Raw genomic sequence first — 23,249 nt, forward strand, 5'->3', positions numbered from 1 at the left:
TGAGTTATTTCCTTCGGGATATTTATGCATACTAAGGTTTATTGCAACTTGAATCTCATGATTATCTGACATGATCAAAAACGATATCGAGTTTCGATTATTTTTAGTTGTTATTTATTATAATGTATATATATATATATATATATATAAATATATATATTATATATATATATATATATATATATATATATATATATATATATATATATATATATATATATATATATATATATATATATATATATATATATATATATAATTTATATGCTCCCGAAGAAGCTGAAGCTGTTTTTACTTAAAGATCCTTTTTGTGTGGTGGATCATTCCATTCTGGGTTTGGTTTTACAGTTTCTGGTGTGACTTCGCTGTTTTCTATACTTTTCTCCATTCTTCTCTGTTTGATTGTCCTTTCTAGATTTCTTATTTCTATATTCCTTAAGACTTATCCCACTTGTTGTCTTCATCTCAGTTTCGGTCTACCTCTGGTTATTTTACCTGGTGGTATCCATTTCGTTATAACTTTTAACAGTTTGCTCTTTTTTCTTTACATTATGTGTCCATACCATCGAATTCTTTGTGCTTTTATTGCTCTAACTATGATCTCTTGATCCATCCATTCTTGTGTTTCGTGATTCATCCATTGTCTTGCACCTCTTCGTTTTACCTCTTTGATCCCAGTATTTTTCTGATAATCTTCCTCTAAAAAACTTTCAGTTGCTCTTCATCTCTTGTTGTTAATTTAAATGTTTCTGCAGCATATATTACTATTGGCCTTATAGTTATTTTGTAGATTTTTATTTTTTATTTCGGCTTATTTTCTTATCTCTTAACATTTTTTTATTTCTATAAAACGCTGCATTCCTACTTGAATTCTTCTTTTCATATATACACTTTTATTTCTTCTGTTGACTAGTACTACCAAATATTTGAACGTTTTAACCTCTTCGAAACTGTGTGCATCTATTGTCAGTTGTGTCATTGTTGTCTTCTTTTTCTTGCTTAGGTTTATGTATTTTGTTTTATTTTCATTTATTTCCAATCTCATCAGTTTGGCTTCGTTTCCTATTTCTTGAAAGGTTTTCTTTAATGCCCTTTTATCTGTTTTTACTATGGTTATATCGTCCGCATATCCTATTATTTGTAATTTGACACCTTTTTTATTATCTTGTCTAGTGATAGAATTAATAATACGTTGAGAGGGTCTCAACAAGATATATCTCCTTGTCTTACTTCATTTTTTATTTTTATTATTTCTGTTCTTTCTCTTCCGGCGTCTATTGTTGCTTGGTAATCTCGCATTATTATTTCTATAATTCTTATAATTTTATTTGGTATATTACTCTCTTGTAAGTCTTGAGACATTTTTCTTCTGTTAAGTTTGTCAAAGACCTAGGAAATTTAAAGTCTAGGAAACGTATATGTCTTTCATCGTACTTGTATGTTTTTTATATCACTTGTTTTAGCGTATGTATAGCTTCTATCGTGGATCTTCCTTCTCTAAAACCGTACTGGTAATCTCCTCTGCTTTGTTCGACATATATTGTTAGTCTGTCGTTTTGATCTTACATTTCACTCTTGATTGATTCTTTTCTTTTACTGCTAATTTGCACTCGTCGTCAAATTAATTATTTCTTCTTTTATTTTGCATTTTGCCAACCACTTTCTCTCCTGAATTGTGAATTCCGTGTTTGATTTTTTTCCACTATTCCTCTATTTGTTGTTCTTTGAACTGCATTTCTGTAATTACTTCTTGTACAATTTTTCTTCTTACTTCTTTTTATTTAAATTTTTTTTACTTTTTTTCTATTTTGTAATCACTAGCATATGGTCCAAATTGATGTTGGCCCATCTGTGAGATCTAACGTCATGTATCGATTGTTTGTGTATCTTTTTAGTTATTACATGTTCTATTTGATTTCCCTTTAGACTTCCTGGGCTCATCGATGTTATTTTGTGTATATCTTTGTATTTATATCTCGTGCTACTTATATCCATGTTCAAAGCCGCTGCTAAATTACATAGTCTCTCTCGGATATTGTTTACAATTTCTTACAATATTGTTTATTGTGTCATGAATTGTGTTTTCACCTGCAACCTCTCTAAAGCAATTTTCTTTGCCTATCTGGACGTTTAAATCTACCATAAGTGTTAAAATATCTTCTTTCTTCTAGTATTTCAAGATCTGCTGTTTTGTCAAGTCATCAGTGTTTTCTGTGGGTATATACCTTTATTATGGATTGTTTGGTTTGCTGTTTACTCTTATATATGAAATTCTTTCACTTATGGGTTTAAATTCCACAACTTTATGTCTCATTTCTCCTATCACCGTAAAAGCCGTTTCTTAATATCCATTTTTTTTTTCGCCTGCATACTTCATTTGCATTGTCTGTTTTCTTTTCATCCATCCATTCTTCTTTTTCTATTTTTTCATTTCATTTTCAATTTCTGATAGTTTATTTTCTTTTGCATTTCATTCCAGCACCTAGTCATCTATTTTTAATTTCTGGTATTTTACTTTTACTTTTGCTCATTTTCTTTTGTTTTGTTTTGCGATTTTTCTGATAAAAATAAAACTCTACCAAACAATAACACACCCAGTCCTATCATATGGTTCAGAGACCAGGACTCTTCTTCTTCTTACGGTGCCTATCCTTTCCGGATGTTGGCGATGAGCATAACTATCCTAACTTTACTTGCAGTTATTGGGAATAGTCTGGTTGTAGATGTATTGATCCCCTTCCTTAGGCTTTGAAGCCAAGATATTCTTCTTCTCCCTGGTCCTTTCTGTCCAAATACCTTGCCCCAAGCCCTAATGCAATGCAATAAGCCATATCTCTGTTCATTTTAGTGTGTTAGCGATCTCGCAATTCTTGCCCATTCTACGTAGGACCTCAATATTAGTCACACGATCTTTCCATAAAATTCGTGAGATGCGCCTGTAACACCACATCTTGAAGGCCTCAAGCTTTTTTAAAGAAGTTTCTGAGAGCGTCCATGCCTCTACTCCGTATAATAATGTAGAAAATACATAGCATCTAATGATGGAGATTTTGGTACTAAGTGGTAAATCGTGACTTCTAAAAAGAGACTTCATCTTTACGAACGCTGATCTTGCTTTCCCTATGCGTTGTTCTATTTCAGTAGAGTGGTCTCATTGACTGTATATGTTACTGCCAAGATATGTGTAGCTTTTTACCCTGTCAATTGGTTGTTGGTTTACTAAAAGATGTTCATTTCATACTTCGCGCTTACTAACTACCATGTACTTTGTTTTGTTTGTATTGAAATCCAGCCCATATTTTCGACTTATATCTGATATGCGCGACATTATTGTTTGTAAATCATCTAGGCTATCTGCAAAAACTACTGCGTCGTCAGCATGTCTTATGTTGTTTAGACGCATTCCGTTAACTAAGATGGCTTCCTCTAGTTGTCCCAGTGCTTGTCGAAGATACGCTCCGAGTACATGTTAAATAGCACTGAAGACAGAATGTATCCTTGTCTCACTCCTCTATCTATGGAGATTGTCTTTGCTAACTTTATCATCCACTTTAATGTTGGCAGTTTGGTTGTAATATAAATTATATATAATTCGCAAGTCTCTATCATACAAGCCCGCTTTTTTCAACATGGATATGAAATGTCATGTTTTACTCTATCAAATTCCTTTTTTTAGTCGATAAAACAAAAAATATATACATCACAGTTGATATCATGTACCTCTAGATAAGCATTTATATAACGAATAGATCTCGGATGCTTAAAGTATCGCGGAATCCAAATTGTGTCCATGACACTTCTTGTTCTTCACATTTTTTATATATTCTGTTATGTATCACTTTTAAAAACGTTTTAAGTAATTGGCTCATTAGGATAATTATTCTATAGTGTTCGCATGCTTTTGAATTTAATTTCTTTGGTATAGTTACAAAGGTCGACTTTAACGGGCTTTGGGAAATATTTCTAGTTATATATTATATTTGAATCGGTGAGTGGAAAAACGATATAACTCCAAAATAATGCATTTGAGATAACCTGAAAAAACTGTTTATTTTAAAAAGTATACATTACAGAAGAAATATGTACATTGCAAGTCAATCAAATTCTTTAAACGAATGTAAAGAAAAAATTTATTTTTGTTTTTTTAATAAACGACATGCGCGCCCAAACGTCACTTAGAGTTATACCGTTTTTCCACTCTACATTAAAAATGCGTTGAAATATTTACGGTATTAATAAAATAAAACAACAAATTTGAATAACGTGTATTATTTGTAAGATATTTGGCCATATAAGTTTTTAGAACGTAAAAGCATTATCATTTTTAAAAGGACCTAAAAGAAATGGTACTTACTGGTTTTCCTGAGTCGCCTCAGCGTCAAAATTGGTGCTCTCCCATAACGTAATGTGATAATAAAATTCCTAAACTTCCTGTCATGTATCGCATTACATTTTGGGATTATCAATTTTTTTTTATATTGATTGGTAATGTTTTAGTATATACAGGATTGGTTGGTAAAATTTGGGTTGCTTTAGGTTTGACTAACTTGAAACTGGTTGTGATGAATCCGCCAACATAATTGCTAGTTGTGACGTACCCTGGTGTAGAACTATCAGAAGTAAATTGCCTGTAATGGGATATTTTAAATTTATCTTTTGTTCCATCGGAAGACTGGGTGATTTTTTTGTAGTATTTCGGTCACCAATTCTTGTAGTCAATTATGTCTTTATGACATATTGTTGAAATCGTAAACGGATTTAATTTGCGACAAGACAGCATCATCTTTTCGTAATCTTCTGGAAGATATGTTTTATCGTATTTTGTTACCACTCTCTTCAAAGTTACAAAGTCCCTGTCACACGGTAAAAAAGAGTAACCACACAATGGGAGGTAGTGAAAAATTTTACGAAACCGCTTTGAAGCTGCAACAGCTAATAAATATCTGACTACAGTGTTGTTCCTGTTTTGGCCCGGACAACTATCAGAAAATATGTGGAGCTCTTGAATCTCTGCTGGCATTTTCTGTACATAATCATTAACAAACAGATCCTTGAAAAAACTCTAGAGTTCGGCGTCGACACCCACCACATATTTGTTGACTTCAAAGCCGCATACGACTCCGTTAATAGAAATAAACTTCTACTTGCTATGGTAGAATTTCGCATTCCATTTGATCTTATCAGGTTAACTGAACTTACACTCACAGGTGCAGAGAGCATTGTAAAAATCCAAAACGATCTCTCAAGACCCTTCCATTGCAAAAATGGACTAATACAGGGTGATGGACTATCGTGTCTCTTACTTAACCTGGCATTAGAAAAAATAATTCGAGAGTCGCAGATTACTACGAATGGTACTATCTTTAACAAATCAGTACAAATTGTCGGATACGCAGATGACATAGACATCATAGGTAAGTCCACAGAATCTTTGACTGAAGCATTTCGGTCGTTAAGAGCATCTGCACACAGAATGGGACTAAATATAAATGTTCAAAAGACCAAATATATGTGTTGCACTAGGTCAAGCAACCCGACACCTACACGAATAATAATTGATGACCTAAAACTGGAAGGTGTTGACACCTTCATATACTTAGAGTCGCTGCTTACCAAAGATAACAACGTCAGTGAAGAAATAAAAAGAAGAATAGTGCTCGCCAATAAGTGTTACTATGGCTTAAGAAGACAGATGGCCTCAAAAATGCATAGAAAAATTAAACTGACTGTATACAAAACACTAATAGGACCAGTGCTAACATATGGTTCAGAAACTTGGACAGTAACACAGAATGACCAAGAATTGCTCAAACGTTTTGAGCGAAAAATACTAAGACGAATATATGGAGGCATAAAAGAACAAGGTTTGTGACGCAGGTGTTACAATTTTGAGTTGTATAGAAGATTTGGAGAACCTGACGTTGTAAAATTCATTAAGGTAGCATGCCTCAGATGGATGGGTCATGTAATCAGACGAGAGAAAGATGCCATAGTCAGAAAAGTTTTTGACCGAAGAGGGCCGATCGGACAACTAAGAAGAGAAAGACCGAGACTTAGGTACCAAGACAACCTGGAAAATGATTTGAAGTCTATCGGAATTAGAGCATGGAGAAGAGTTGCCAGAGACAGGGGCGAATGGAGGATTGTTCTGAAGAAGGCTTTGGCTCATAAAGAGCTGTAACGCCACTGATGATGATGATGATAATCATTAACAAACATACATACCTCATTGGGGCCTTTCGTTGCTTGTCCTTCTTGGTATGTATAAAAATGTCCAGTACCGTTTTTAAATCGTGTATTTCGAACCCATATAACCACAACTGTCTGTAATAAAACATTCCTTGTATAAGTATAACAGGCAAGGGCATATTTTGAATATAGTCAAAAACTAATCCGCCAACATCTTCGCTTTCATGGCACAAGGTAGAGATTTCCTTAAGTTTTGAGTAAAATTTGTAAGCTCTTCGTTTACGGACTACTAATTCGGCAGCAGCAACTCTCTTTGCGTTTTCGTTTAAATTCACATCTTTAAGTTTTGTGCCCAACTCTTCACATTGTCCGCAAACATCAACTTGAGGCGGCCCAAATTTCAATACAACATTTTCTTTAAAAATTTTTAAATAAAATTCATATTTTACTGTTCTTTCTAAGTCTGGGTGTAGTTTTATAAACAGATTATAAATAATCTTAACGTTTAAGGTAGAATCAAGATAAGTGATGACTTTTGAACTGTCGTTAGATGTTTTTTGAGAAAACGGTTTAATCTGTTGATGAATTTTTGCAAGATCCCCAGGCCGTAAAGTATGTGGTCGAATATTATGTTTACCATGTAGATCTCCAGGAAAACTTTGAGAAAGAAACAATCTATTTATCCGTTGTAGTCTAGAGTTCGAGATCGAATGCAGGTTAAGAAAACCTGTTTTACATACGTGTTGCCTTTCCAAAGTATTTCGTATGTAATATGAAAACGTGACTTCTCCTGTTTTTTTCCCAGCTTCTCTCTTTGGTTGCTTCCTAGTTACACGCCTACATTCCATTAATCCTTTCAAATAGACATCTTGTTCGTCGTTTGAACCTTTTTCATATAAAGTCTTTAAAATAGCACATTTTTCATTCATTGTAAGCTTTGACGTGCATTTATTTTTACATCTGAATAAAAAGTTGAGGTATAGTAGACTCACTTTAAATAATTGGTGTTCAATTAAATACATGCTGACACATCTAGAAGTTTTTTTGTTATATTGGTACAACTTTTGGATGTGTTTATGAAACCAAACATTCTGCCCGATAATAAAAATAAACGTACCCTTTGGAATATTTCCATTTTCTGTCGAATGTCAACAGTACCCGAATTTAAAGTGTTTTTTTTTTTAAACCATTAGTAATAAAAAATAATATTATACTTATGTGCAGTCTGTTTGACGGTCATTTTCTTAACTATTTTTCCAGTTGCAGTTGTGTATTGAAGTCGAAGAAGACGGGCATTCTTTCTTTCATTTTTCTTCCAAGTTTCTGGACACTTACTTTTCCTCTTATTTTGTAGTCCCTCCTTATCAGAATTTTCCCTGCTAGACATTTTAAATTTCTCATATACTGATAAAACCTTAAATTATCACAAGCTGCTTACACTGACATTTTATGCAATATTGCATATTGCTGACAATATTGCTTACACGCAATATTGAGTGGAAGAACGATAGGAGTTGTATCGTTATTTCACTTAATGCCAAATTGTACCTCGCTTTTAAAGCGTATACTTAACGGATATTGTACGGTTCTTCGACTCAGCAGACAGATCGATAGTTAAAAAGCAATTTGGCTATCTTCGCTTGAAATGTCAATTTTTGGAGTTATATCGTTTTTCCACTCACCGATTCATTTATATTGTTAAATATAGTCGTTGTTCATTATATTCCTTGCTCGTCGATAACGAAAGATAGACCCAAAAAATACAAAACGAAACCTATGTCAAAAAAATAACTATGCTTTTTGCCTAATTAATTTAGTTCATAACATCTGACAGCGTCGTCCTACCTATAACAAGAAATACTGTTGCAATACGGAAGGCACCCACCCCCAATCAAGTCGTCGAAGGGTTGAAACCTATCAATGCACAATTTTCTATTTTTGTTACCTTTTTATATGTTCCCAGATATTCGCACACGCCGGCACCGTCGCAGAACATTTGACGTACTGCTGTCTACTAATTTTTTTTATCGCTTATAGTAATTAAACAGTGATTCTAATTATACAAGTTTTTGTTATATTCAATGTGTTTACTATATCGTGCGCACAATATTTCAATAATAATCTTGCAAATCTCCTCGATTACGTTAATTAAATGAATAAACAGATAACTTATAATTACTATTTGTAACTTATTACACATTTTGTGAAAATTTCATCAAAAACCGTTGTCAATCTTCAAAACACTCTTTGACGTTGCTTTCAAGCTTCCGATTTTATTTGATTCACCTTTCAGGCAACATTATAAAATAAAATCGTAACTACTTTAGTAAACCTCGTCACCATTAGTAAAAGCTGTAACGGTTATTCGTCGTGAGAATTATTTAATTGCCACAACTGTTACACAATACATTAAAGATTAAAATTAAAATACATGTTATACTATACAACAATTACGTAAAGACTTTAAGACAAATACAATTAAAATGATTACAGCACCCCATTGAATGATGAAAAGATCATTATTTTTATTAAATTTATTTTAAGTTTGTTTATATTGGTTGTTGTAAGTAGAATGAATAAAATATTTAAAAAGTAACGTCCGTTACTACTAACGTTCTGTCACAGAGACCGACGGAAACGAAATATGAAATTTAAATTCGAACTAATTTGATCTTGACCGTGCGCCAGTAAAGTATTTGACAAAATCTAGCACAAAGCTTGTACAAGATAAGCTAATATTGTTATAGTGAGACGATGGCATGTCTAATCCCATCATACCTAGCCGACAAAAGGTTCAGAGTTCAAAGAGGACCAAACTTGTAAGAAGTCGTGACCGTGGGGTCTGGTATGCTACATGGAGCGGTGTTGTCGCCATATTTATACACTATGTATACGGTAGAAACCCAGATCGATGCTAGGTATATACGCAGACAATACAGCGATAGCTGCTAGTAGTACAGACCCAGATCTAGCAATAAGACAGCTCCAAACGGCACTCAACCAACTACAAGAAGCGGTGCGTAAAGTGAAAGATAGCTGTAAACCCTAACAAAACACAGGACATCATGTACCAAATAAGAAAAGGCAGGGCACAAATGGCGTACTATCTCCATTCGATACTTCAATTAAAATAGGTACCACTCTATCACGGAGTGTGACAGATTTGATCCCACTGTTCCATTGGAACCCACGTGTGAGTTATACGCTTAAGTGTCTGTGTGTGTGTGTGTGTGTGTGTGTGTGTGTGTGTGTGTGTGTGTGTGTGTGTGTGTGTGTGTGTGTGTGTGTGTGTGTGTGTGTGTGTGTGTGTGTGTGTGTGTGTGTGTGTGTGTGTGTGTGTGTGTGTGTGTGTGTGTGTGTGTGTGTGTGTGTGTGTGTGTGTGTGTGTGTGTGTGTGTGTGTGTGTGTGTGTCTGCGTGACCGTATGCTTTGCAGTAGCGCATTCTAAATTGCTCTTTTGAATTATTTAGAACTCAGGGTAAAAAAGGATTTTTTGCAAGCTATAAACAGATCCGGTTTGTGTGACCGATATAAGCAATAGTGTATCTCAAACTTTTTTTACTAAGTTGCTTTTGTATACTAGCAAGATTATTATAATTACCAAAAGAATGGCTTAAGGACAGTATAAAATTGAAGAGAACCGGCTTTAACGTATTTTCGACGAAGTGAAAACTGATAAAGAATTCGAACTAGATGATGATAATTCAAGTATAGTGTCATAATCCCAAACGTAAACAAAGCCATTAAGTTGAAAGATTGTGGTAAAACATAACACACCTTTAAGCTTGTAACCGTATTTTAAAAATCAAATATATCCGAAAAATTTTGTATACTTGTATTGACAAAAAATACCTCAAAATCATTTTTATACCTCTTATATTTTATGAAAATATTATTAAATGGTTTTAATTAAAATATAAATAGCTTCCGGCAATGTATAAAATTAAATTAATATACCACCCGTAGGTCGGTTGAAAAATTGATTCTGTCACCAAAGAAATTTGCTTTAATATCTCAGTCCAAAACCTCGGCGACAGCTTTTTATTTCTGAAGGTTGCTTGCTTGAAATATGGAACATCAAATCAAAAATAATTGAAAATCGACACGTTTTCACAGGAATATGTGATAATATTTTATGGGACTGGTCGATTGCGAATCAGTTTTATAGTTAAAATTGCCTTTGCTTTATCGTGGGGAAAATTTGGTCATAATTGCGAACTTTTTCGAAATTAATTGAGTGGTTAATAAATGTCGCCATTTGACATTTACAGAGACCAAAAAATTAATGTTAAAATTTTGAGCTAATTTCTTTTAAAGTCTGATAAAAAAATAATTTTGGGTTAAGTTTTATTGTAGCATATGATATGCTGATAACTTCTTATTTACGTTTACTACAACAAATTTCAGCAAAATATATAGTTAAGTTGAAATTGAAATAAGATTATTTTAACAAAATATGTATTAACTTGGTGCAGCTAAACAAGTATCGCCCTCTATTGGTCATTATATCATCACCATAAGGTTTACAACATTGAACACATTTATAAATCAAAAATTTGTAATTAATTCGTAAATATTGTCTGTATATTAATTATTAATATATAAATGACATTATCATACACTTTATGTATAATAAATATATTTGTTGATTATAAATATTTAAACCACCCATATTGCATGGTAACCTTATCGTTTTAAATTAGGAGCCGCAGCTAGAGCAAATAGCTGGACTGAGAAAGAAACAGCAGCTTTCTTCGTAGTGTCTTGCAATGTCTTCCTTAAAATACACCCAGTGTACCCCACTCGTTCAAGTTTTGAAAACAACAAATTATTGATATACAGGCTTTCATAGCTGGACTACGGGATGTTGAGATGCAACAAGCTTTCCGCTTACATTGTCAGATCCAGCCCAAAATTAAAAGATGTAAGATTTCGAGAAAATGAAGAAAACTGCCGACAACCAAGAACCAATTTTATCCCATATATTAAGCATTCTGCAAAATCTTTAACAAAAATTTCAACATTTCAACGTTGCACTTTGGAATGATTAAACCAGCAATTAGTAAAAATAAAATAGAAATTTAAGATAACAGAGGTGTCAATTTTGCAGAATCAACAATTACAGTTCCAAGAATTCCAAGATGCTGTAAACGATTTATAGGTTCAAAGTTAGTGCCAGCTTGAAGAAAGAGAGAATGAAACCAAAGAAGTAAGCCTTCGAAGGACTACAGTTAAACAGGAAGAATATAATAATCAGACTTTCTTGGAAACCCTTAAAAAGTGTAAAAAGAAAGATAATAACTTAAAATGTATACGAAAATGGCTTAAAAATGGAGTAAGACCTATTTGGCATAAAATAACCAAATACAGTGATACTATAAGGGCGTACTGAAATCTCTGCATCTTTTCAATGGTCGATTGTATTGGAAGTGGGAGAGTTCTGATAGAGGACGCACTGCACAATAAGTAGTACTGCCAAAATCACTCATTAAAAGTGTGTTACACGAACTTTATAGCAGTGTTTCGGGAGGACATTTCGGAGTTAAAATAACACTTTCCAGAGTTCGAGACAGATTTTACTGCATTAATTGACGCCGAGATGTAGAACATTGGTATAAGAAATGCAATATATGTAATGGTAGAAAAGGTACCAGAACAAAAAGTCGGGGTAAAATGGCCCAACATCTTTCCGGAGAGCTTTTTAAATGACTTACAGTAAATATTCTTGGTCCACTTTTGATTACAAAGAGAGCCAACAAGTACTTAATAATCACAATTAATTACTTTTCAAAATGGTCTAAAATTGTACCCCATCCTAATAAAGAAGGGACTACTGTAGTAGCAGAATTTATAACACACGTCGTATCAAGACATGTAGTTACTTTAGTGTTACATTCTGATCAAGGTCGAAATTTTCAATCAGAATTATGGCAAGAATTAAGGAAAATCTTGGGTATTAAGAAAGCTCGCACTACGTCTTTCCATCCTTAATCAGATGGAATGGTGAAAAGACATAATAGAACGGTTTGTCAGTACCTTTCTAGATTGCCTTCCTGCAAAGAAAAACGTACATTGAAAATTTTAAAGAAAAATTGGAAAAAGTCTACAAATTTTCTCGTAAAATTTTGAATTTTTAAAGTGATAAAGTCAAGACCAGGCTGCGCTTTAGAACAACTGCCCCAAATTAGATAATTGATATTTTATCATGTTTGTTATTATCATAGAAGGGTTTATGTAAACAAAATTTTCAAAAAATTGTACGTAAAGACTTCAAAAATAGTTTTTGTGTTATTTTACATCGCAATATAACTAATAATATGGCGCGATACTATGACTAACAAAGGAAGCTAGGATTAACAATATAAATGTCAGTATTCATAGATTGTGCAACGATCATACCACACTAAATATACGGGTTCTCATATGACCATCGAAGTCCAGCAGTGTCAGGTGCGGTTAATACTTGGATGGGTGACCGTTTGGGAACACCGTTCCCAAACCGTGTATGTTCTGTAAATCTGAGAATAGGTTGCTATCTATTTTTATACCTCTAAGTGGTAAGGGTGGTTTACCGTAAACATGTTTTTATATTTTAAACCAAATTTTTTATCTTAACGTTTTTATGATGTGGCGTTAAAAGAGACATACGGCCTTTAATTTGCACCTATTTATTATCAACCTCTTTTTTAAATAACCGTATTAGTGTCACAGAGTTGATTGCGATACTTTTCCGAAATGGCTGAACCAATTTTCACGAAATTTAACATGTGTATTTCTTAGATCTGAACATAGGTTTTTATCTATTTTTCATATATCTAAGGGGTGACGGTAATTCAACCCAAACATTTTTTTTTGTTAAACAAAAATTTTTATTTTTATATTTTTATGGTGTAACAATAAAAATAGATACAGTCCTTAATTTTAACCCCTCTATTACTACTTTTTTTTTAATATCCATATTAGTATCACAGAGTTAGTTGCCATACTTCTCTGAAATGGCTGAACCGCTTTTTATGAAATTTAGATGTGTAGTCTCTAGTTATAAAAATAGGTTATCATCTATTTGTCATACTCATATGGGGTAAGGGTGGTTCACTACAGTTTTTTTTATTTTTTAAACAATTTTTTATTCTTCTGTTTTTGTGATGAGGCATTAAAAAATACATACCGCTACCTTAGCAGACCTTGTAACTCCAAAATAGTAAATTTTATAGGAGACAATAAAAACTTTGTAAAATTTTATTTATATTAGCAGTCATATTTTTGGTTTGAAATATATCAAATATATATATATATATATATATATATATATATATATATATATATATATATATATATATGTATATATATATATATATATATATATATATATATATATATATATGTGTATCCTTTAACTTAAATAGCTAATTGTATTTTTTTTATTTTATATGTTTTTTACGGAGTTAAGAGTTTTGCACACACAGTTTATCGGAGATACGTGATTTTAGAACATTTATTTGTTAAAATGGAAAAAAGAGTGATCCAGAAAATAAGTCTTTTTTTAAGTTTATTAATACAAAAATATATTTTTAACCCAACAAATTTTATACGTTATATACTTTATATACGTTATATAATACTTATATTTTATAAGTTATAATACTAAACAAAAACATGCATTTTATAAACTACAGTAAAGTTTAACACAAACAAAGTGTTTAATCGTGAGGAATTGCAGCATAAAGGGGATGAAAATCTGGTTCCAAAATGGATATTAAGAATTATAAATCAAGATACTTCCTGTATTTAATCGATAGTCTTTTGGTGTAAAGACTTGGAAGATTGTGAAGTGTCGTTGGATTCATTAATTTGTCTTTTCTTTGGGATAGATTTTCCCATGCATCACAAAAATTCAAATTGAATGGAATTGTTTTGTTAGGTAAATACTTCAAGGCACGTATATCGACAACTCGGGGAGATCCACTAAGTTTGCCTGGCCTAATGCTATTATAAAATAAATTACTATTAAAATTTTTGTAATCTAAATACTTCCCTGTATATGGAAAAGAGAATTTTTTGGCCTCTTTACAAATTTCTATATAATTTGCTGGTACACGAACTGTTTTATATTTTAACTTCCGTTCAATGCAGGAGTGCATTGAGTCGGCCTCCATTTGTGTGTGACCGACTTCTAAGAACTTTTGTTCAAATATTACATTGTTTGTAGATGCAATATTAAGAAGCGCATTGGCTAGTATTCAATTTTATTCTTTCCCTCAGGTAAGGGAAGGTTTAATGAAACAAAATCTGAAATTATTGTTGAAAACTCATTGGAAGTCAAACCGCCCTCGGTCTCATTCCAGATGAAACACAATCATTCCTTGGTGTTCATGTTGTAAACTGTAAAGTTGTGGACAGACAAATTTATTTTATATTAGCGAAAAGATAAAGAAAAGAAAGTTGGAATACTTGGGTCACGTTATGAGACATAATAAATATAGAGTACTACAGCTGATCGTTCAAGGGAAAATAGACAGCAGAAGGGGTCCAGGGAGGAGAAGACACTCGTGGCTCCAAAACTTGCGGCAATGGTTCGGATTGTCATCTGCTGAACTATTCAGATCTGCCGTAAACAAAGTTAGAATAGCCATGTTGATTGCCAACGTTTGGAACGGACAAGGCACATGAAGAAGAAGAAGACAAGATACTAAAGATTTAGGGAAAAGTAATAATGATTGTAAATCCATTGTGAATTTTACACAAGTTAAGTCTGCTTTATCTACATCTTTTTGTATCCTTGCTTCATCTTTCTTAAGAATATGCGTTTAATACTCATCTTGACTCAAATTTCCCGTTTTAAAGGACTCGCAAATATTGCAAGCATCTTTTTTGGGTTGAGAAATTGAAAGATTTTGATCATCAAAAATCTGTGGAAACCTAAATTGTGACAACTGAGTTACGTTTTGTTATTTGCACCAATTATCTTTATAAAACGAGTACACGCTCCTTTTTGATTGCCAGCTAGGCTCAAGATATAGCTTCGATGTCCTCTTGCGGCAATAATGCGATTCAACTTTGGGTAATCCAACCAAAAATGTTTCAAGTGATTCCACTTCTTTGGGTTTTCTAGGTTTTTTTTTAAATTAGGTTCTACAGAGTTCTCATCATTGAGTGTAATTTTATGATCATCTGTTGGATAATCTCGATTTCTACCTACTGTTGCTGTTTGTCAGTTTAGAGCAGTCCATTCACCGATAGCTAAGGTATTCAGGAACATGTTCTTGCAAAAACGAACTGCAGAACGATTTTGAAAATATTTGCTAGAGTTTTTTCAGAAATAAATTTTTCTCTGGCCAATCCATTTTCCAAAACTCTTCAAAACTTTCTTTTCTACATCTTCTGTGAGTCTTAGACACTGGATTACACTATTTTCTTTTCTGCTACACTTGCATCTTTGTTTTGTTACTCTAGCACATTTTTTATATTATACACATACGGTCCATTTTTTGTTTTTCTTTTACCGCAATATTCCTTTCCTTATTTTCTGGTTGTTATACTTTTCCTAATGTGCCAAGTTTGCTGATTCACTTGGTGTTGTTTCTTGCGTTTGGTTTTACTTAATATTTTATTCAAATTCTGATCAAAGTCATTGTCAATTTTATGTTCACGTTCACTGGGCCTATCCTCTTCATTGTTATCTGATTGCTCATCGCTAATAATATTATTAACAATGCCATTATTATTAATAATATCAATTCAAGGTTCAGTTTGATTAGGTGTATTGTATTCGTAATTCTCCAACTGCTCAACTGTTTTGTTGTCAATATTTAGACTTGGGTCTTCTAATTTATGTAAGGTTTTATCCATTGCATATGAGTTACCTATCCCATTAGGTAAATTTTTTGTTTGAAAAGATTCGGTAACTGTTCCATTTTCAAGATTTAGCATTAAACTTATATCGTCTGAGGGCAAGGTGAATAAAAAACCATTATTGGGGTCAACAAACATTTCACTTTCCTCTTCTTTCGGGGGTAGATTTATTGGTGCTATTTCTCCAATGTTTATGCTTTTTGGGATATTAACAGTACACTCTACATCAGTAGAGTCAACATTTTCATGATCCGAACGACCTATTATTTTTTCTGTAAGCTGTTCAATATTATTGTTTGGCTGAGTTTTAGGACTGCTTTGTTGTAGTGCCATATTTAGCAGCCTTTGACCTCTCGATGTTCAGAAAAAATATAAACCAAATTTAGTACAATTGAGTTTGGGGAACCTCAACTGTACCTCCGAAATAAACTGTAGACATATGACTTTACGGAGGCTCCTTCGTATCTACAAATTTATTTATTCACAATATTTCACTTAATTGAAATTATTTACAAAATTTTGTGCAGTACGCCTACCTAGAAATAATGCAAAACTGTGAACTCCAGTTATTTAACGAGCTGATATAACCTATACAATTTTAGCAAATATCGTATCTCCATGCTTTTATTAAATCATTATTATAAACTTTTGCATGGTACATATTAGGCTTAAAAATTAAATTGTTTTGTACTTTTGTACTTACTTTTCCATATTTAAAGTTCAAAAGAGCACTTACATAATATCAAAATACAACAACAATAAAAGAATGATCAGCCTAGATGCTTCTCATAGAATAACAACATGGCAACTGGGAGTTAGAAGTTGTGCCAACATGAAAACGACAGACTGGAGTTAAGGGGTACGCTAATTATTTACTATAACACAGAATATTTTTTTCTGGAGTTCAGAGATTTGTCAGTCTGTTGAGAATTGATTTCTTTTGAGCTTGCTATTAAAAAGTGGTTTTCACAAAAATATGGAGTTACGAGGTTTGCTAATTAGGGCATCGATACAAACCTTAATTTTCACCCTTCCGTTACTAACATCTATTTCTTAATAGCCATCTTAGTTTTACATAGTTAGTTTTCATACTTCTCCGAAATACTGGAGCAATTTCTACCAAATTTTACATTTATATATTCGGTAGGTCTGAGCATAGGTCGTAATATCTTTTTCATATCCCGGACGGATAAGAGTGGTTCACACCAAATATATTTTTTATTTTTTGGACAATTTTTTTTTATTTTCTTGATGTCACAGCATTAAACAATACATAAAATCGCTTAATTTTTATCCTTCTATCACCAGCCCCTATTGTTTAATAGCCACACTAGTATCACAGAGTTAGTTGTCATACTTCTCCGAAACAACGTGAATGATTTTTATGAAGTTTTTCATATACAGTGATGAGTGCCTTAAGAACCGGCAAAATAACGCAAAAGATAGAAAACATAATACGTTGTGAAATAAAAAGAGATGAAAGTAGTAGAGGTGGGAAATTATCGATAGAAACCTCTAATTTATATTAAATTACATTAGGACTATCGATAGTTTCCCACCTTTAGACGTAAGTATGACGTCGAACATTAACATTTTTTAAATTTCGCATAAAGTAAAAACTGATTGAAGGCAATAAAGCAAATGTAAGTAATCAGTTTAATTAGTAGTAATTTGATAAATACAGAATAACAAGCTATCATAATTCTGTATTGAGAAGACTATATAATATGCGACGTCTCAAATCACAGTTTATTATTGATCAATACTTTAATTTTGGATAAAAACATACTCGTACTTGAACTGTTTTTACTTACATTACGTGATACGTATTACTATGACTGAAGTCAACCAGCTCATAAGCTAACGTCTAAAGGTGGGAAACTTTCGATAGATCTAATGTAATGTAAAGTAAATTATAGGTTTATATCGATAATTTCTCACCTCTACTACTTGCATCTCTTTTTATTTCACAACGTATTATGTTTTCTATCTTTTGCGTTATTTTGCCGGTTCTTACGGCACTCATCCCTGTATATTAGGTAGGTCTTATAATTATTAGTCGTAATATATTTTCTATATTCCTAAGTTATAAGGGGGTCCACCACAAACATTTTTTTTAATTTTGTAAATTTTTTTTTATTTTTATGTTTTTACGATGTGGTATAAAAAATACACAAGACCTTAATTTTCACTCCTCTACCACTAACCCCTTTTTTATTAGCGTATAAAATATCGTATATAAACAAAATATAAAATAAAAATCGTAGTTTTAATAAATTGGTGTCCCAGTTAATTGCCATAATTCTCCGAAATGGCTAAGCAGATTTCGATAAAATTTTACCTGTGTATTCTGTAGGTCACATAATAGGTTGCTATTAATTTTTTATACCATAATAAGTCGTTAAATCTTTTTACCACCCTAACTCCCAAGGGGTATGGGTGGTTCACCATATTATTTTTTTTTTTATTTTTTAGACAGAATTTTTTGTTTATATTTTTTTAAGATGCGGCAATAAAATATACATACATCCCTTAATTTTCATCCCAATATTATTATAACCTCTATTTTTAATTGCCATATTAGTCTCAAAGAGTCAGTTGCCATACTTCTTTGAAATTACTTAACCGATTTTTATTAAATTTTGTATTATTTGGTAGGTCTGATAATCGGTCGTAATCTATTTTTCATACCCGTAAAGGGGAAGAGTGGTTCACCCCTAAATTTTATCTACCTAAAGTTATCTAACTAAAGGAAACCTATATCCAACAGTGAACACAAATGGCTGATTGATTATGATAATTATGTTTAACGATGACCCCACAGCCTAAAATTTTATCGTTCAAATTTCTTGTAACACTCATTTGAGAATATAGAATAGTCGTTTTAATTAAGACTGCAACGTCAGCAGTTCCATTATACTTAGCCTGGTAAATTACATTAAAACATTTAAACGTATAATTATGATATTTTTTAAACCAAGTTTCACTTAGTAAAGTAATGTCAATGTTTTCGGCTGTTAAAAAATGAACTAACCTACTTTTGTTCAATACAACGGATCCGTCGTTTCTTAAAATACTTAAACCATTAAATAGCGATGTTCAATTGAAAGATATTTTTGGGAGATTTCATAAAAAAACTCCGTAAATGTATTATTTCCAAGAGTGTAATCTAAATCCCTCGATATCTAATCTTATTTTAGCTTCCTTTGTTTGCCTTAACAAAACAAATAAACGTAACAACCAGAATTTCATAAATGGAAAGTTAAACTCTAACATATTCCTATTGAAAAGGGCAAAGAATACGTAGCACAGTTATATAGAGATCTAATTTCCATTCAAACGGGGTAACAGCTTCTGATCAATACACCTAAAAGAAACTGAAATTTTGGAATCAAATTCGGTTGTCGGATTTATATTGTTAAGCATAAAGGAAATATACTGCAAGCTATTTATAGTCTATATGCAAGTGATGTAAATTTAACAGACGGTAGATTTAAAAAATAGAAAAAAATATTTTTAAATGTTCGCCCTAGTTTCTACTTCTTAAAAAGGATTAATATAAAAGTGAAAAGTATTTAAGACTTTTAAAAAGCATGAGGCGTAGTTATTAATATAGAGAAAAATTTTGCATGTTATGATTACCAACTTACCTAATATTATGCGTACAATATCTTGGATTTTAGAAGAGATACAGAAAAAACTTCATACAGGGTGTCATGAGGAACTGTACACACTCCTATCTCGTATGGAGGCCCCTGTAAGGAAACTCAAATGACCATTAAAAAGTGGCTGCTCCCATTTTATATTAATATATAGGATTAGTTGTGAATGTTGACTAAAATATCTATTCGTCATAACTTTTGAACAGTCAGTTCGATGTGTCTCATATTTTGGTCAAACGTTACACTACTACTACCTAATTATCTGTTGGTTAATTAGTTAACCTAATTCCTGTGGCTATTTGCCAAAGAATTCAGAATACATGTTTTTAGATTGCTATTATTGTAGAAAAGAAACGTCAAAAGTTTGAATCTTTCTAGCGTTAGATATACTACGATTTTTACTGGCTGGGCTAACGACATTTCAGACAAGAGTCTTGAGAGATAGAGATCATGAATCTACTTTTATAATATATAACTCTTTATATATAAAATAACTTATAGAGCATTGGTAAGTCTTTTCCATTACATATTTTTTTATAAATATTAGTAAAATTTTAGTCAGCTCCTGATATGTCACCGCATAGCGGCAAGAAAAAGCCACCTGGTCTACAAGCGATCAATAATAATAATGTAAACGATAATATGGATATTTCGAATAATTAAAATAATACTATAATAAATAATAAGTCTGATAATAAGAAAAAAATAAATTTAATCAAAGTGACAACAGATACAAGAATAATGCTGTAGGGCCATACTTGGTTGTAGTAGAAGGAATCGAGAAAAAATTCAAAATAGGCAAGTACAATTACTTGAAAAAAGCAAATGACCTCTTCAATTTAAATTTAAAAGATATCTTGGAGGTTAAAGTCAAAGGTTAAAATAAAATTGGTGTTTCTTTCACAAGCAGCGAAGCGGCTAACATTTTTATTGATACCTCTGTCAATTTTAAAGATAAATATAAAATATATATTCCATATAATCAAACAACATGTAAGGGCATCATCAGAGATGAACCCGTCACTAACCGAAGATCAAATCAAAAAATCAATAATCTCACCCTTCGCTGGTATAGACATCAAAAGACTAAACAGAAAAATTATTAAAGATGATAACTCGGTTCAATATGCTCCTACAGGCACAATACTTATAACTTGATGGTAAGATATTACCAAGAGAAATAAAATTTAGTTATCTTAAATTCAACAATATTCCATACGTGTCGAGAGTCACACAATGTTATAAATGGTTGATATATGATTATACCAGAACTCTTTGCAGAACTAAACCAAAATGTCATAATTGTGGACAACAGGTGGAAGAGGGTGAATAAGAGTCAAACCTAGAGGCAAAAGCCTAACGATGTGTATATATTGTAAGAGTCCTGAGCATAACCCAGTTAATAAAAATTGTCCTGAATATACCAGACAAACAGAAATTAAAAAGGTAAAAGAAATAATAAATTATTATCAAAGAAATTTGATAATTACAAGCTGATATAATTGCACACCCACACAATTTGTACATCTATTCTTATTCATTGTCTCACAACTGTCACCTTCCAAAACAAAATTAAAATCTCAATAAATAACACACATTTCATAAATATATCCAGAATAAATATAAATAACTTTAAAGAACTTAATGGTATAGAACATTACTTTCATCAAACAAACAATTACATTTACCTATCTCTACTTCATTGGATAAAATCTGTCTCCTCAAGAACTTTTCCGTTTACTGTTAAACAATTACAATAGTTGACTTGAGTTCTCCAATCAACAATACAAGATAGTTTGAATCATGTTCTTTCAACCATCAATTAATAGAGTACCGGCATCATTAATTTAACTTTGTATCGTGACCTGAAGATGCTTTGCATATTGTAGAAAGCGAACCGGTCGTCTGATAGTTAAATTAAATTGATTGTGAGTAAGTCTAATTTATTATTTCTTTTACCTTTTGAAATGGACTCACACAAGCAACACATTCATGATAAAAATTAAAAAGGTAATGGCATATGAAAACTTATCATTTTATACAGCTGCACAACTAGCACCAAAAATTACTTAAGTATAGACTATAGAAAAGAAGATAGTCAATACCATCCCGCTAACTTCCCAAGCATAAAACCAAAACATAATACAAAAAACAACAGTATTAATATTAGTCAAAGAAGAACTACTGGAAGTCAGTGCATAAATTCTAAATGGAGTTACTTTTCTGCAGTTAAATCTACGGGAACAATAAAGAAAAGAAAATGATCTATGATAAAACTCTACATGAATCGCAATTAATAAATTAATAAATCAAAATGGTAGATTATCTCAACTAAATATTACAGTTTAAATAAATGACACTCTATATCTGGTATTATTAATAACAATTTAAAATATAATTTTAATAAATCAACGCCTGTTAGTGCATCGCAAAATTACTGTAATACAATAAAATATTTATACAGAAAATTTACAAATATAAATAAAGAAGAACAAACTAAAATTAGAGAATTAATATTAACATATTGAACTGGGTTTATTAGTCTGATTTATTAACTTTATTTATTATAAAATATTCTAACACTTAGTTTATTAAAGTCTTTATTTGTACAATATCATACTAATTTATTTCACATTATAATTATGTAATTTATTTACAACATTTATTACAATTTATTTATCCCGACAATACGCGCGTAACATTTCAAAACTCGACTCGATTATATTTTCAGACTGACTAACACAATGAGAATTCCTCTATTTTTATTAAAGAGCCGTTTTTCTGGAATCCCCTTGGCGACCTGTGTTGACCTTTCTCGAACGGAAGGGAGCGCCAAACAGGTTTCTAGCGGGTCGGAGAATATACTAGAACACATATTAGAATAACAAAATGTTTACAGGTTAAATATGGCTCATATTTATCGTAACAATATTCAGAACTCAATAAATCAGTTCCTGATCTAGACGATCAGGATAAATATTAAAAAAATAAAACAAATTATAAGTTATACTAACAACTCACTTAAAAACATTAGTTTAATGCAATGGAACATGAATGGCTTTCAATCCAATAATTATAACCTGAATATTTTGATAACAAAACATTCTCCTGATATCATTATGGTAAATGAAACCAAACTTAAACCTCATCAAATATGTAGAATCAAAGGTTATGATGTAATTAAGGAAGATATAGAAAATGGAGCAGAAGGTATTGCCACACTCATTTAAAATACTCTAATTTACAGTAGGGTTAATTTAGACTACAAATGGCATAGCCCTAACTTTAGATATATAGCTGTCAAAATAGATAAATATATAATTATAAAGATTTACTCAAACCCAAAAGATAAATTATCATATAATTTTTTCAATATATAAATAATCATTGGAACAATGTGCTCATTATGGGAGACCTGAATGCACATCACCCATGTTGGGGTAGTCAATAGGACTCTATATGTTAAAAATCATTATCACGAAATGGTTGGACCATCGGATACTTTTTGGCGCTCTTCTTAAGTAGTTTTATCATCAAAATGCAAAT

The sequence above is a fragment of the Diabrotica undecimpunctata genome, chromosome 8 (genome assembly GCF_040954645.1).
Source record: "Diabrotica undecimpunctata isolate CICGRU chromosome 8, icDiaUnde3, whole genome shotgun sequence".
NCBI classification, from domain to species: Eukaryota; Metazoa; Arthropoda; class Insecta; order Coleoptera; family Chrysomelidae; genus Diabrotica; species Diabrotica undecimpunctata.